The sequence below is a fragment of the Staurois parvus genome, unplaced genomic scaffold (assembly GCF_062004578.1).
Source record: "Staurois parvus isolate SC_StPar_1 unplaced genomic scaffold, SC_StPar_1.0 ptg000302l, whole genome shotgun sequence".
In the NCBI taxonomy this organism is placed as follows: Eukaryota; Metazoa; Chordata; class Amphibia; order Anura; family Ranidae; genus Staurois; species Staurois parvus.
This window is the reverse complement of record NW_028318098.1, coordinates 1,336,146-1,349,673: the sequence shown is the minus strand read 5'-3', so window position 1 is coordinate 1,349,673 and position 13,528 is coordinate 1,336,146. Positions and strand designations below refer to the sequence as shown.

The window sequence follows — 13,528 nt, the reverse complement described above, 5'->3', positions numbered from 1 at the left end:
TACCAGCGGCTGTCTGTAAAATACTCAGCTTTCTTGCAGGACTCTAATATAGAGGATTCTTCAGCAGAACTGACCAGGACTGATGCACTAAACCAACAAAGGGATCTTGCAGTGCAAAATGCTAAGTTTAAAGCAGAACTCCGCATTACTCAACTGCAGGAGACCAGATTTCACAGATCCACCTCAACCAAGCGCACTGCACTTTCTTCTAGATCCTCTCGCTCCAGAAGTTCGACGTTAAGCGATAAGCTAATAGAGGCCCGCGCTGATGCTGAATCAAAAAAGGCGGAAGGCTCTTTTACCAGAAAGGAAGCAGAGGTAGAAGCACGCAAGATAGCTCAACAAGCAGAGATGATAGCTCAGCAAGCAGAGATGGAAGCTAAAAGCAAAGCTCAACAAGCAGAGATGATAGCTCAGCAAGCAGAGATGGAAGCTAAAAGCAAAGCTCTCCAAGCACAAATGGCTTCTCAACAAGCACAGGCAGATTCCCAAATAAAGATTCTGCAGATAGAAGGGGAGGAAGCAGCTTCCCTAGCAAGGCTGAAAGTCCTTGAACAAGCAATGGGACAAAGTACTAATTCAGACTGCCTTATCCCCGCAGAACTGGAAGATCCAGTTGAACGCACCAGTGAATACGTATTAAAGCATAACATTTGCGAAGATACAGAGTCATCTCCTGTACCTCCTACTAACAACACTGTTCTAACTCTCAACACAGAGACCTCTCAGCTCCATATGCCTAAGCCTCTTCAAATCTACAACACAAGTACATCTATGCAGCAAACCACATCAACTCCTGCCAACAACAAGGTGACTTCCAGTGACAAGTCGCAGCTCAAGCCACAGCCAGCACAAGCCTTAGAGACTACACCACAGTTAAACGCTCATGCAACATCATTTTACCCTGGTAAACCTCACCCTACATCACCAGAGAATTTTCACACCCAAGGGGTTTCACAAGTTACTTTGGCACCAAAGAGTGAGAAATCAGACTTGAATGACTTTGCCAGATATATGATTCGCCGTGAGCTCATTAACACCAGCCTCTCAAGGTTTGACGACTGTCCAGAGAGCTACAGGGCCTGGAGATCAACCTTCAAGGCTGCTATTGCTGATCTCAACCTTACTACTAAGGAAGAACTTGATTTGCTCATAAAGTGGCTGGGACCAGAATCTGCAGATCGTGTTAAAAGACTGAGAACAGTACATGTTGACCACCCAGACGCAGGTCTTGTTGCTGCATGGGCAAAATTTGAGCAAGCCTATGGTAGCTCTGAAGCCACAGAGAGCGCTCTATTCAAGAGACTGCAAAACTTCCCAAAAATAGGAAACAAAGATTATCGCAAGCTCCAAGATCTAAGTGACCTCCTCATGGAGCTAGAGTTGGCAAAGACAGACCCACGTCTATCTGGACTAAGCTTCCTGGACACCACTCATGGTGTCAACCCAGTGGTGTCTAAACTGCCATACGGCCTGCAAGAGAAATGGGCACAACAGGGCTCAAGGTACAAAAGAGACTATAACGTTTCCTTTCCTCCATTCTCATACTTTTGCAGGTTCATTAGTGATCAAGCCTGGACAAGAAACGATCCCAGCTTCAGCTTCAGTGAACCAAACTTGCCTGCTGCATCCTCATCATCACAAAGGTATGATAACACAGCAGCTAAATGTAGAGACTGTACTAGAGCAATATCTGTTAAAAGGACAGATATCTCACCCTCCACAACCTCACCTACTGACCAAGGCATTGTGGATGCCAGAGATAAAGACCCTAATCGTCAGTGTCCTATTCACAAGAAGCCTCACCCTCTTAAGAAATGTTGTGGGCTTAGGGCAAAGACTTTACAAGAGCGCAGGGAGATTCTCCAGAAACTTGGAATATGCTACAAGTGCTGTGCTTCTTATAGCCACTTTGCTAAAGACTGTAAAGTTGTCATCAAGTGCACAGAATGCGGTAGCAACAGACATGTTACAGCCATGCATCCTACTCCACTTCCAGACAACCCGCAGCAGCTACCTACCTCAACCCCTGTCTCAAATTATGGCGGGGAGCAACAAAGTCATGCTCTAGCCAAAAGTAATGTTTCTTCTTTATGCACAGAAGTCTGTGGAGAGGGACTGGATAACAAATGCTGTGCCAAGATATGCCTAGTCAAGATATACCCCAAGGATCATCCTGAGGAAGCTGCTAGGATGTATGCCATAATAGATGAACAGAGCAACAGATCCCTGGTTAAGCCTAAATTCTTTGAGATCTTTGGCTTAGAAGGTCACGCCACACCGTATACTCTCAGAACCTGTTCTGGTCACGTAGAGACCTTTGGCAGAAGGGTCGATGGATTCATGGTCTCTCATATCAAGGATGGAGAGGGCATACCCCTCCCAACATTAGTTGAGTGTGATCAGATACCAGACGAAAAAGAGAAGAGATTCCTACTCCAGAAGCTGCATATCATCATCCTCACTTAAGGCACCTTGCTGATGAGATTCCGGCGATGGACAAGAGTGCTGAAATCTTGGTCCTGCTAGGAAGAGATATTCTCAGAGTACATAATGTACGCGACCAATGCGATGGACCTAACAATGCCCCTTATGCACAAAGACTTGACCTAGGCTGGGTAATAGTGGGCGATGTATGCCTGGACAAAACGTCATCTGAGATCCACTCCTTCAAAACTTACATGTTGGGAAATGGACGTGCATCCCACTTCAAACAATAATGGTGCCCTCACCATTATGAAGTAAAGGAGAAGCCTCTTGACATCATCCAAGTACCTGATGTTACTCCTGTTCTTTGCGATGGCAACCTAGGTACCACAGTGTTTTGTACTACAAGTGATGACAACAAAATAGCCTTGTCAGTCGAAGATAGAGAGTTCATCAAAATAATGGACAAAGAATTCTTCCAGGATGAGTCTAACAGCTGGATCGCACCATTACCTCTTCATGCTGCAAGGGCCATACTCCCAACCAATCGTGAACAGGCTCTATCCAGATTCAACTCACTTCAACGAACACTAAAGAACAGGCCTGAAATTAAGGAACATTTCATTGCTTTTATGAAAAGGATCTTTGAAAATGATCACGCCGAACCAGCGCCACCACTTCAAAGACACGATGAGTGCTGGTACCTGCCTTTCTTTGGAGTGTATCATCCACGTAAGCCAAAACGAATCAGGGTAGTATTTGACTCCAGTGCCAAGCATCAAGGCGTATCCCTGAACGATGTCCTTCTCACTGGCCCGAATCTAACCAACAACCTTGTAGGTATACTTATGAGATTTAGAAGAGAACCAGTTGCCATAACTGCTGATATTGAGCAAATGTTTCATTGCTTCATTGTACGTGAAGACCATAGGAACCTCCTAAGGTTTCTGTGGCACCGTAACAACAACATGGACAATGAGATAATTGAATACCGCATGAAAGTACATGTTTTTGGAAATAGTCCCTCACCCGCTGTTGCAACATATGGTTTACGAAGGACTGCCCTTAATGGAGAAAAGGAGTATTGTGCGGATGCTCGACACTTCGTTGAGAGAGACTTTTATGTTGACGATGGACTTAAGTCTTTACCTACAGACGAAGAAGCCATAGACCTGCTTTAAAGGACACAAGGTATGCTTTCCGAGGCTAACCTCAGATTACACAAGATTGCCTCGAATAGTGTCGCTGTTATGAAAGCCTTTCAACCTGGCGATCATGCCACTGGGTTTAAAGATTTAAATCTTGGAATGGACATGCCACCTGTACAGAGAAGTCTGGGCCTACGGTGGGACTTGTTAAAAGATACCTTCGGCTTTCAAGTCGGCTCTGCAGACAAACCATTTACCAAGCGTGGTGTCCTGTCAGTGGTGAACAGCTTATACGATCCATTGGGATTTGTGGCTCCCATCACCATACAAGGTAAAGCCTTACTTAGACAGTTCTCAGAGTCTATTAAAGATTGGGATGCTCCGCTGCCTACAGACAAGCTTCCAAAGTGGGAGTCCTGGAAACAATCTCTACATGCCTTAGATGGAATCAGTATACCACGCTGTTACACCTCAGCTTCCCTTGCTACAAGTCAGAGGAAAGAGCTTCACATCTTCTCAGAAGCATCTGCCATAATCAATTCAAGACCACTTGTTCCAGTTTCTACAGATCCAGAGACCCCAACTATCCTTACCCCAGCTACTCTACTTACCCAGAAGCTTGGGTCCATTCCTGTTCCACCTGGAAACTTTAAAACAGGAAATCTGTGCTATGACCAGTGGAAGCGAGTACAACACCTCTCCAACTGCTTCTGGAATCGTTGGAGAATGGAGTATATTTCTACTCTGCAAGGACGCAGAAAATGGCAACGCCTGAACCCTAACATTAAAGTTGGAGATCTCGTTCTGCTGAAGGACCAGCAAGCTGAAAGAATCGAGTGGCCTATGGGACTCATTGTAAAGAGCATTCCTAGTGATGACGGCAAGGTACGCAAGGTGGAGGTGAAAGTTGCAAGACAAGGGACTGTAAAGACTTTCAGCAGACCTATCACGGAACTTGTTCTGCTCTTGCCCTTTGGAGAATGAACTTGCTTGCGTATGCTGCTGGATCCAACCTGTGACTTCAAGAAGGAAGTGTCTTGAACTTTAATTGATACAACTTGAAGCCTTATGTTATAATTGTTGCACTATATGCATGTTCTCTTTTTATGTCTTTCAGGTCTTCAAGACATCAAGCAAATTGCGCTGTTGTTTATTTGCAATTGTATAACTACCGTTATGGTTTAAATAGTGACATTTACAATGCCAGACGGGGAGTATGCTGTTACACAGTTAATATTTATGTTAATGTACATGAGAATTCATATAGTTTATTTTTTGTACCATTTCCTATGGACGTTCCTATAGTTAGTAATGCTGCCATCCAGTGGCCTTATTTGGTAATGCATTTGTTTTATATTACCTCCCTGAGATCTATGACACAATTCCTTTGTATATGAAGCTCCTCCCTTCTTCTTCAGTTCAGCACTTCCTGTGTCATGGAGGCAGCTAACAGACCACATGTAACAGGGACACATGTATTCTGCATAGTACGCTACAGAAAGTATCATCTTTTGACCGCATAATACTGGAAACCATTCATTCTGCTGTATCCTGTTGTCACATGTACAGAATAAAGCAACTTCTGGATGAACACAGTATTGGTGAGTTCAAACTATCTGATAAGGATTGCCCACAGTGATTATATCTGCCTATACAGGCTAGGCAGAGAGGTTCTCAAGGTTCACAAGGGATAAATTGCTATCACAACAATCTGAGTCAGAATACTACTCCTATGCTGTTTGACCTCCTGTTGCTGTACCTTGGCTTGTGACCCGTTACTCTTTGCCTGCTGCTCTGTACTGATCTGCCTCCACCGTTACCGACCCGGCTTGTCTGACTACGCTACACTCCATACTGTCATACATCCCGCACGGATCCAGTCACTACTGTCCGAACCTGCCAGCCCCTTCACATCAGGCTTTCCCCCGGTACATACCCTCCGGTGGACCCCTCTACCACAGTTGGGTGCACTCAGGGGCCGCGACCTGATCTCAGTCCTGCGTCAAGTCTATCGCCATCATCAGGGGCTCTGGTGAAAAGGCAGACTGGGGCTTAGACTCTGCACCCTGGGGAATCCTGTTCTGTGGGTCACTAGAGATCCCGCCGGGTGGTGCCTGACAGTACCTTACGGCCTGCCTGACCATTCCACCTCTCCAGCCCTGACTACGCCTGTGTTCCTGAAGCCTGCTACTTCCTTGTGTCAGTCCACACATCTCTGGTCATACCCGGATCCCTGACAAATCATAAGCTTAAAAACCGTGGTTAACAATAGTTAACAGTGGGGTGGTAACCCGGGTGAAGAGCCGTCATCTTACTGCGATGTGGGGAGGTCAGCTCTCGGCTGGTAAAGAGCGTAGGATTCCGTGTGGCACTGAGGGCAAGGCTTCTAAATAAGCTGTAGCAACCTCTGTAGATAAGAAAGCCGACAGCTGACCTCCCCACATTGCAGTAAGATGACGGCTCTTCACCCGGGTTACCACCCCACCGTTAACTATTGTTAACCACGGTTTTTAAGCTTATGATTACTTCACACCTGTGAGTGTTTCTACATTTAGACTTGAATAAAAAGACTTATTGCACTTAGAGGCGCTTCTCTCCTTTTCTAATCTACAGAGGTTGCTACAGCTTATTTGGAAGACATTCCCTCAGTGCCACACGGAATTCTATGCTCTTCATACAGTAGCCACTATACCACGATCACCCCATACTACTATTTCCCAGGACTTTGTAGTGTTTGCTCTGTTACAACCCTTCCTCATTTTTTCTACTCCACTATCACATACCTGGCGATGGAGGCCAGTGGAGAGAGGGCTTCCCTTGTGGCTAAGTTTCGGACTCCCCTGAGAGTGGGACAGCGGGAGTCAGGCCCAAAGTTGCACAGGTCGCCTGTAAGAGTGCTGGTTGGTGGTCCACTCAGAAGCACAGCTGGTGCAGGGAGATAGGTCTGCAGACAGGAGTCGCCTGTGCGTGGTATACAAGCCCTTCCAGGATTTAGATGTTTACTGGGTAGTCGGTTCAAGCCAAGGTCAGGTACCAACTGGGAATCAGAGCAGACGTAGTCAGATGGGAAAGCCAAGGTCATACACAGAGGAGCGAGAGAGAGAGAGTATCCATAAGCCAAGCCGAAGTCAGATCAGGGGTAAATCAGAGTAGACAGGTCCAGGAGCAAGCCGATTCGGTAACAGTAAATTACAGGTCAAAATCACAGGAAACAGGAAACAGGAACAGGGCATGGGAAGCTAGAGATCATCCAGCAACTTGAGGAAGTGATGAGCCTTCTTATAAAGGCCGTCTGGCACCAAACTGAGGCTGATGTGTGCTTCTGCACCCATGCAGAGTACTAGCAGAAATGCCAGATCTTGCAGAACTTCTGTCGTGGACAGGACCCTACAATGCCCCCCCCCCCCAAAGGGCAGCCTCTGGATGCCCACCTGGGCCATCTTTTCAGGATACTTGGAACAAAATTCTTGGAGAAGCCTGGGGGCATGCACATTGCCTTTGGTTCCCAGGAGCTTTATTCAGGTGGGTACCCCTTCCATCTGACCAGGTACTGGATTTGTCTTCCCCACCTTCTGCAGTCCAGAATTGCTTCAACCTTGTATTCCGTCTCCTCCCCAACTGTTATCGGCAGAGGAGGTGGTTCTACTCTCTCAGGAAAAGGATCAGGAACAGCTTGCTTAAGTAGGGAGATGTGGAAAACTGGGTGGATCTTGTATGATTCCGGAAGGAACAGCTCAAACGCCACTGGATTGATTTCCCTCTTGATGTGGAAAGGGACAATGTACCTTGGGACCAACTGACGTGACGAGCTTGGGAGTTTTAGATTGGCAGTTGATAGCCAAACTTTGTCTCCAATCTTCAGAGGAGGGTTTCCTCTCCATGTCCTGTCGTAGTGTTTCTAATAATCAGCCTGGGATTTCAGTATAGACTCTCGGAGGACTTTACAGTTGTTCTGTAGCATGGAGAGTCTGTCCTGTACTGCGGGTACCAAAGCTTCAGGAATTGTGCAGGTATGAAGGAAGGGTGGAATCCATAATTGGCCCAAAATGGCGACTGGTTTGTAGCAGAGTGGACTGAATTGTTGTAGGCAAATTCTGCCAATGGGAGTAGGGATGACCAATCACCCTGAGAAAAAGCAGAGAAGCACCATAAATATTGCTCCAAAGTCTGGTTTGTTTGCTCCGTTTGCCTGTTACTCTGGGGATGGCAGGCGGACAATAAGCAGAGTTCTGCCTTCAGAGGGCTCTCCAGAACCTGAACGTAAACTGCACCCCTCAATTTGAGATGATATTACTGGGCAAACCATGTAACCTGACAATCTCTTTGATGAAGGTTAGTGCAGTCTCTGGTGCGGATGGAGTACCCACCATTGGTAAAAAGTGGGCCATCTTGGATAGCCAATCCACTACTACCAGAATGGTAGTAAACTCCTCCGTTGGCGGCAAATCCACAATGAAGTCCATTGCGACCATTTGCCAGGGACAATCAGGAATGGGCAGGGGCCTCAGCAACCCCCAGGCCTTGGATTTGTCTCCCTTGTTCCACAGACACACTGCAGACACACTGTTCATGACATCACATAGGCTCTACAATCATGATTCAAGTTGGGCCACCAGAAGGACCGCTGGATTAGTTCCATTGTCTTACGGGCCCCAAAGTGTTCAGCCAGTTGATGGTCATGGAAAGCCCTGAAAACTTGAGACCTCACTTCTTGGGGTACAAAGATTTTATCCTTATGCCAAAGAAGACCATCCTGCCTTCTAAGCGAATCTTGTTCGGGATCAGGACATAGTGCAGAGGCTTACTTGATCGAAGACTTTAGGCTGGGTTGGATCAGCAAAAAATTTGGGACCGTCAAAATGGTGTTGGGGGGAGAAGGCTCCTCTGGGTCCGGGAACATGCGAGAAAGGGCATCTGCCTTCCTGTTCTTGGATCCTGGGCGGTAGGTTATGTGGAAGTTAAACCTGGAGAAGTATAAAGCCCATCTAGCCTGTCGAGGTCTTAGGCGCTTGGCGGACCTTAGATACTCCAGATTTTTATGATCTGTGAAAATCATAATTGGGCGGCTGGCTCCTTCCAAGAGATATCTCCATTCTTCGAAGGTTATTTTAATCGCTAAAAGTTCCCTATCACCCACATCGTAGTTCCTTTCAGCTTGGCTCAGTTTTCTAGAACAAAGGGCTATTGGATAAAGCAGAGTCTTTGGGCCCTGGCTCTAGGAGAGTACGGCTCCTGTAGCAACTTCAGATGCGTCTACCTCCAGGATGAAGGGGAGTGTTGGCTCTGGGTGCTGTAACACACGAGCGGAGGGGAATTGATCTTTTAATTGCTCAAACGCTTTTTGAGCTTCCTGGCTCCAGCAAAATCATCTATGCTGGCGGGTGAGTTGAGTAATAGGGGCAATGATTGGGGAAAAGCCCTTAATAAATGTCCGATAAAAGTTGGCGAAACCCACAAATCTTTGGACCCCCTTCCTGTCTGAAAGTGCAGGCCAATCTAGGATAGCAGATACTTTCTGAGGGTCCATGGAGATCCCTCGGTGGAAATTATGAGCCCCAGGAACTGGATGGACTGCTTCTCAAACTCACACTTCTCCGCCTTGGCGTACAAGCCATGCATCATTTGAGTGTTTAGCACTTTCCTAATGTGATCACAATGGCGTTCCAGAGAGGTAGAGAAAATTAGGATATCGTCCAGGTAGACGATCACTAAAAGGTCAAGGTACTCTCTAAAGATATCGTTCACAAAATGTTGAAATGTAGCAGGGGCATTACATAGCCCAAACGGCATCACTAGGTACTCAAAATATCCGAAGCGTGTTCTGAAGGCGGTCTTCCACTCGTCGCCCTCTCTTATACGGACGGAATTGTAGGCCCCCTGTAAGTCCAATTTAGTAAACACTCGGGCTGTTTGAAATCTCTGAGACAACTCGGGCACCAGAGGAAGAAGATACCATTTTTTTAATGGTAATTTTATTAAGTTCCCTGTAGTCAATGCAAGGTCTAAAAGACTGATCTTTTTTTTCGACAAAGAAAATACTAGCTCCGGCAGGAGAGGAAGAGGGGCGGATGAATCCTTTAGCGGGATTCTCATCTAGATAATGCCGGAGGGCTTCCAGTTCAAGTTCGGACAATGGGAGAATTCGCCCAAATGGTATTTCTGCCCCTGGGAGTAACTCAGTTGGGCAATCGTAAGACTGATGAGAAGGCAATGCGTCGGCCTTCTTCTTATCAAACACATCAAGTCGTGGTAGGGAAAGGAAACTAATTGACTGGCCTCTGGAGGAGATTGGACTGAGAGACATACAGAAGAATTGGTCAGAGCAGGGGCACCACAGTGTTGTAGACAATATTCTGAAGAAAAAATTACTTCCTTCTTGGGCCAATTGATCTGTGGATTATGGGCTTGCAACCAGAGTATTCCTAGGATGGCAGGAAACATGGGAAATCTGATCATGTCAAAACGAATAAACAACTGATGGCTGGAGTCACTGGTTACAAGAATAGGAATTGTTTCCTGAGTAACAGGTCCAGAATTTGAATAGTGCCATCCTCAGGAAAGACGTCAAGTCTCTGTTTCTTAGGCAGAAGAGGGATGGGTAAGTCCTTGGCCAATCGGATGTCTAAAAAACAGCTACAAGTCAATGACTGCCCACAACTTGACATCCCTTCCAGCCACCTGCAAAGCACTGGGAGAATGACATGGGTGGTTGAAGTCCCGGATAGCTGAAGATACGAAGGATGGGGCTGGCTGGACTTACTTGGGCGTACTGGGCAGTTACGCAGGAAGTGGCCCCACAATAAACACAAAGGTTGCCTTGCTGTCTGTGTAGCCTCTCTTCCGGAGTTAGGGCAGGTCGGAGAAGGCCGATTTGCATAGGTTCTACCTCCAAAGTGTTGATGGGTTGTGGAGCAAGTGGCAGGAGTCGTTGGTCCTGAAACTTTTGGCAGAACCCAAGTGGGCCAAAAAGTCTGAGTACACTGGGGCATCTTTCCAGCTGAGTAGCGAGCAGGATAAGGTTCTTCAGGGAGGAGGGAGCTTCCACCCTAGCTAACTCATCCTTGAGGGACTCGGACAGGCCTAGGAGGAACTGGTACTTCAATGCTGCATAGTTCCAACCGGTGTCTGCAGACCATTAACGGAACTCCACTATGTAGTCCTCCACAGGCCGCCGACCTTGTAGTAGAGCAAGGAGGGCAAACTCAGCAGTGGAGGTCCTTTGGGAATCATCATAGAGGGCAGCAATGGCTTCAAATAATTCACTCACTGAATTGAGTGCTGGGCTCTTTTTTTCCAGAAGACTATGTGCCCAAGACTGAGGTTCTTCAGACAAGAGGGAGATGATGAACCCGACCTTGACCGCTTCCAGAGAAAAGGTCCTGGGTTGCAGAGTAAAATATAATTCACAGTTATTCTTAAAAGCTCTGAACTTAAGTCGATCCCCGAGAAAGCGTTCAGGAGTAGGAACTCTGGGTTCCGGAGGTGGTAACACTATAGCAGGAGTGGTGGCAGGAGCCTGACTGGCAGGTACGGCTACTGGGTTGGAACTGGCAGAAGGGTCCAGGTCTGCGGATGTAGAGAGGGAGTGAAGACGTCCTTCTATCTGGACGTATCCTTGCTGTAGATCCTTCACTGCTTGGGTAAGTGCCGTCATCTGTTGGCACAGGGCCTCTAGTGCGGAAGTGCCTCTCTCGGCCTCAGACATACTGGCTGGATGATACTATCACGTACCTGGTGATGGAGGCCAATGGAGAGAGGGCTTCCCTTGCGGCTAAGTTCCGGACTCCCCTGAGAGTAGGGCAGCGGGAGTCAGGCCCAAAGTTACACAGGTCGCCTGTAGGAGTGCTGGTTGGTGGTCGACCTGGAGGAACAACAGCTGGTGCACAGAGATAGGTCTGCAGGCAGGAGTCGCCTGTGCGTGGTATGCAAGCCATTCCAGGATTTAGACATTTACTAGTTAGTCAGTTCAAGCCAAGGTCAGGTACCAGGTGGGAATCAGAGCAGACGTAGTAAGATGGGAAAGCCGAGGACATACACAGAGGAGTGAGAGAGAGAGTATCCGTAAACCAAGCCGAGGTCAGATCAAGGGTAAATCAGAGTAGACAGGTCCAGGAGCAAGGCAATCACAGGTCAAAATCACAGGAAACAGGAACCAGGAACAGGGCACGGGGAGCTAGAGATCATCCAGCAACTTGAGGAAGTGATGAGCCTCCTTATAAAGGCCGTCTGGCACCAAACTGAGGCTGATGTGTGCTTCTGCGGCCATGCAGAGTACTGGCAGAAATACCAGAACTTCCAGAACTTCTGCTGTGGACAGGACCCTGACATCCACGCTTTGCAAACTATTTTCACTGAGCTCCTGGAGGGCCTCAGGATTCCCCGGCGGAGTTTGAACAATACCATGTTATTGCCCAGACACAGCGGTAATGTGATCATAAGAGCAATCATCAGGATCCCAGGTGAATGCTCTGTTAGCAACACGTGAGCATCTGATGAATGGGGACGTACGGGTACATCCACTTGCCTCAGTGCTGCTCCCGTCCAGCCATTTATGTACATGGGCCAGATAGGAAACAGCTAAGAAACATTGCAACACAATTTCTATCTACAGAAAGAGGAGATGGAAGATGAAGGCAGAGTGCGGCCCACTTGCTGTCTACTGCCATCCTTCAGGTGCTGCTCCCACCAAGCTGTGTGGTGAGAAGTCATGTCTTCTTCATACATGCAGGACCCAAATGACTGATGCTATTACTATGCTTGAAACGCTGGTCACAGATACTGGTGACAGCTAAGGAGTGGTCTGCAGCATGTGTTGAAAAAGGCAAACACAGCTGAGCTCTGTGGAGTGGACTGGGGATGACAGTTGCCTGCACCATGGGGCTTTGCTATCTAGTGGAATAGGGGTGTCTGTTCCCTTCACTCCTCTGTGAGCTCCCCCGAATTACATCCTGCTTTGTTGATCTTTTGCTTCTCCCTCAATTTCCTCCTCTACTATATCTGACACCCAGGTATGGGTGGAAACCTCATCATCACTCCTTTTCCTCACTGGAGGCGCCAACTTTGCAAACTGAATCTACAGGAAACATCTGTGTCAATTGGTCCTCCCTGCCTTCTGTTCCCTTCCTCTATGCTCCCATAGTTCTCCTCCTCAACCTATGATGCAATGAATTGCTGTGCATCCTTTGCAGCAAGTGGCTGACACTGTGCTAAATAATGCAGCTGACCCCTCAGTGCCAGTTTGTGAGGTAATGGTAGGAGTAGCTATGAATGAGGAGGACAAGCGGGGTGTCTTTGCAGCTGAAGATGAGTTCAAGATACTCTTCTCCTAGGAGACAAAGGAGGATATAAGTGTATAGCATGGCCACTGCCTGAAAAGAAAGGTAGATTTGTCCTGTCTCTTGATGCTGCACCCTGACCACTGCTCTGATGTGTGCATACTGAAGCCACTTGCCCCCTAATAGCTCTAGGGGAACCTCTGCCTCTCCCTTTAGGCCTCCCAGACTTTATGCTAGTGTGAAGGTGATTACCTACTTGTATTAACAGTTATGAACACATCCTCATGTTACAGTTTTCTCGGAGGTCCATGCAGTCCCCAACCAATCAGAGAACATGGAGAGAAAGGCCACAGGCTGCTATACAGGAAGGAAGAAAGTGTGGGTAGAAGGAGGAAGGGGTGAATGTAAGGAAGGAAGGAGTGGGTGGAAGGGAGAGGTGGGAGGAAGGGGTGGGTGGAAGGAAAGAAGGGTGGGTGGAAGGGAGGAATGGGTGGGAGGAAGGCAGGGAGGGTGATGGAAGGAAGGGAGAGGGAGGTGGAAGGAAAGGGGGGGGTAGAAGGATGGAAGGAAGGGAGGGGGGTGGAAGGAAGGAAAAAAGGAAGGAAGGGAGGTTGGGGGGAGGAAGGGAGGTGGAAGGAAATGAGGGATGGGTGGAAGGATGGAAGGAAGGGAGGGGGT

The 13,528-nt window shown here is 47.6% G+C and overlaps 1 pseudogene; it reads left to right on the top strand.

Annotated features, from left to right (window-relative positions):
* The window catches only part of LOC149457844 (uncharacterized), a 472,748-nt pseudogene that overhangs the window by 146,418 nt on the left and 312,802 nt on the right, over window positions 1–13,528 (top strand).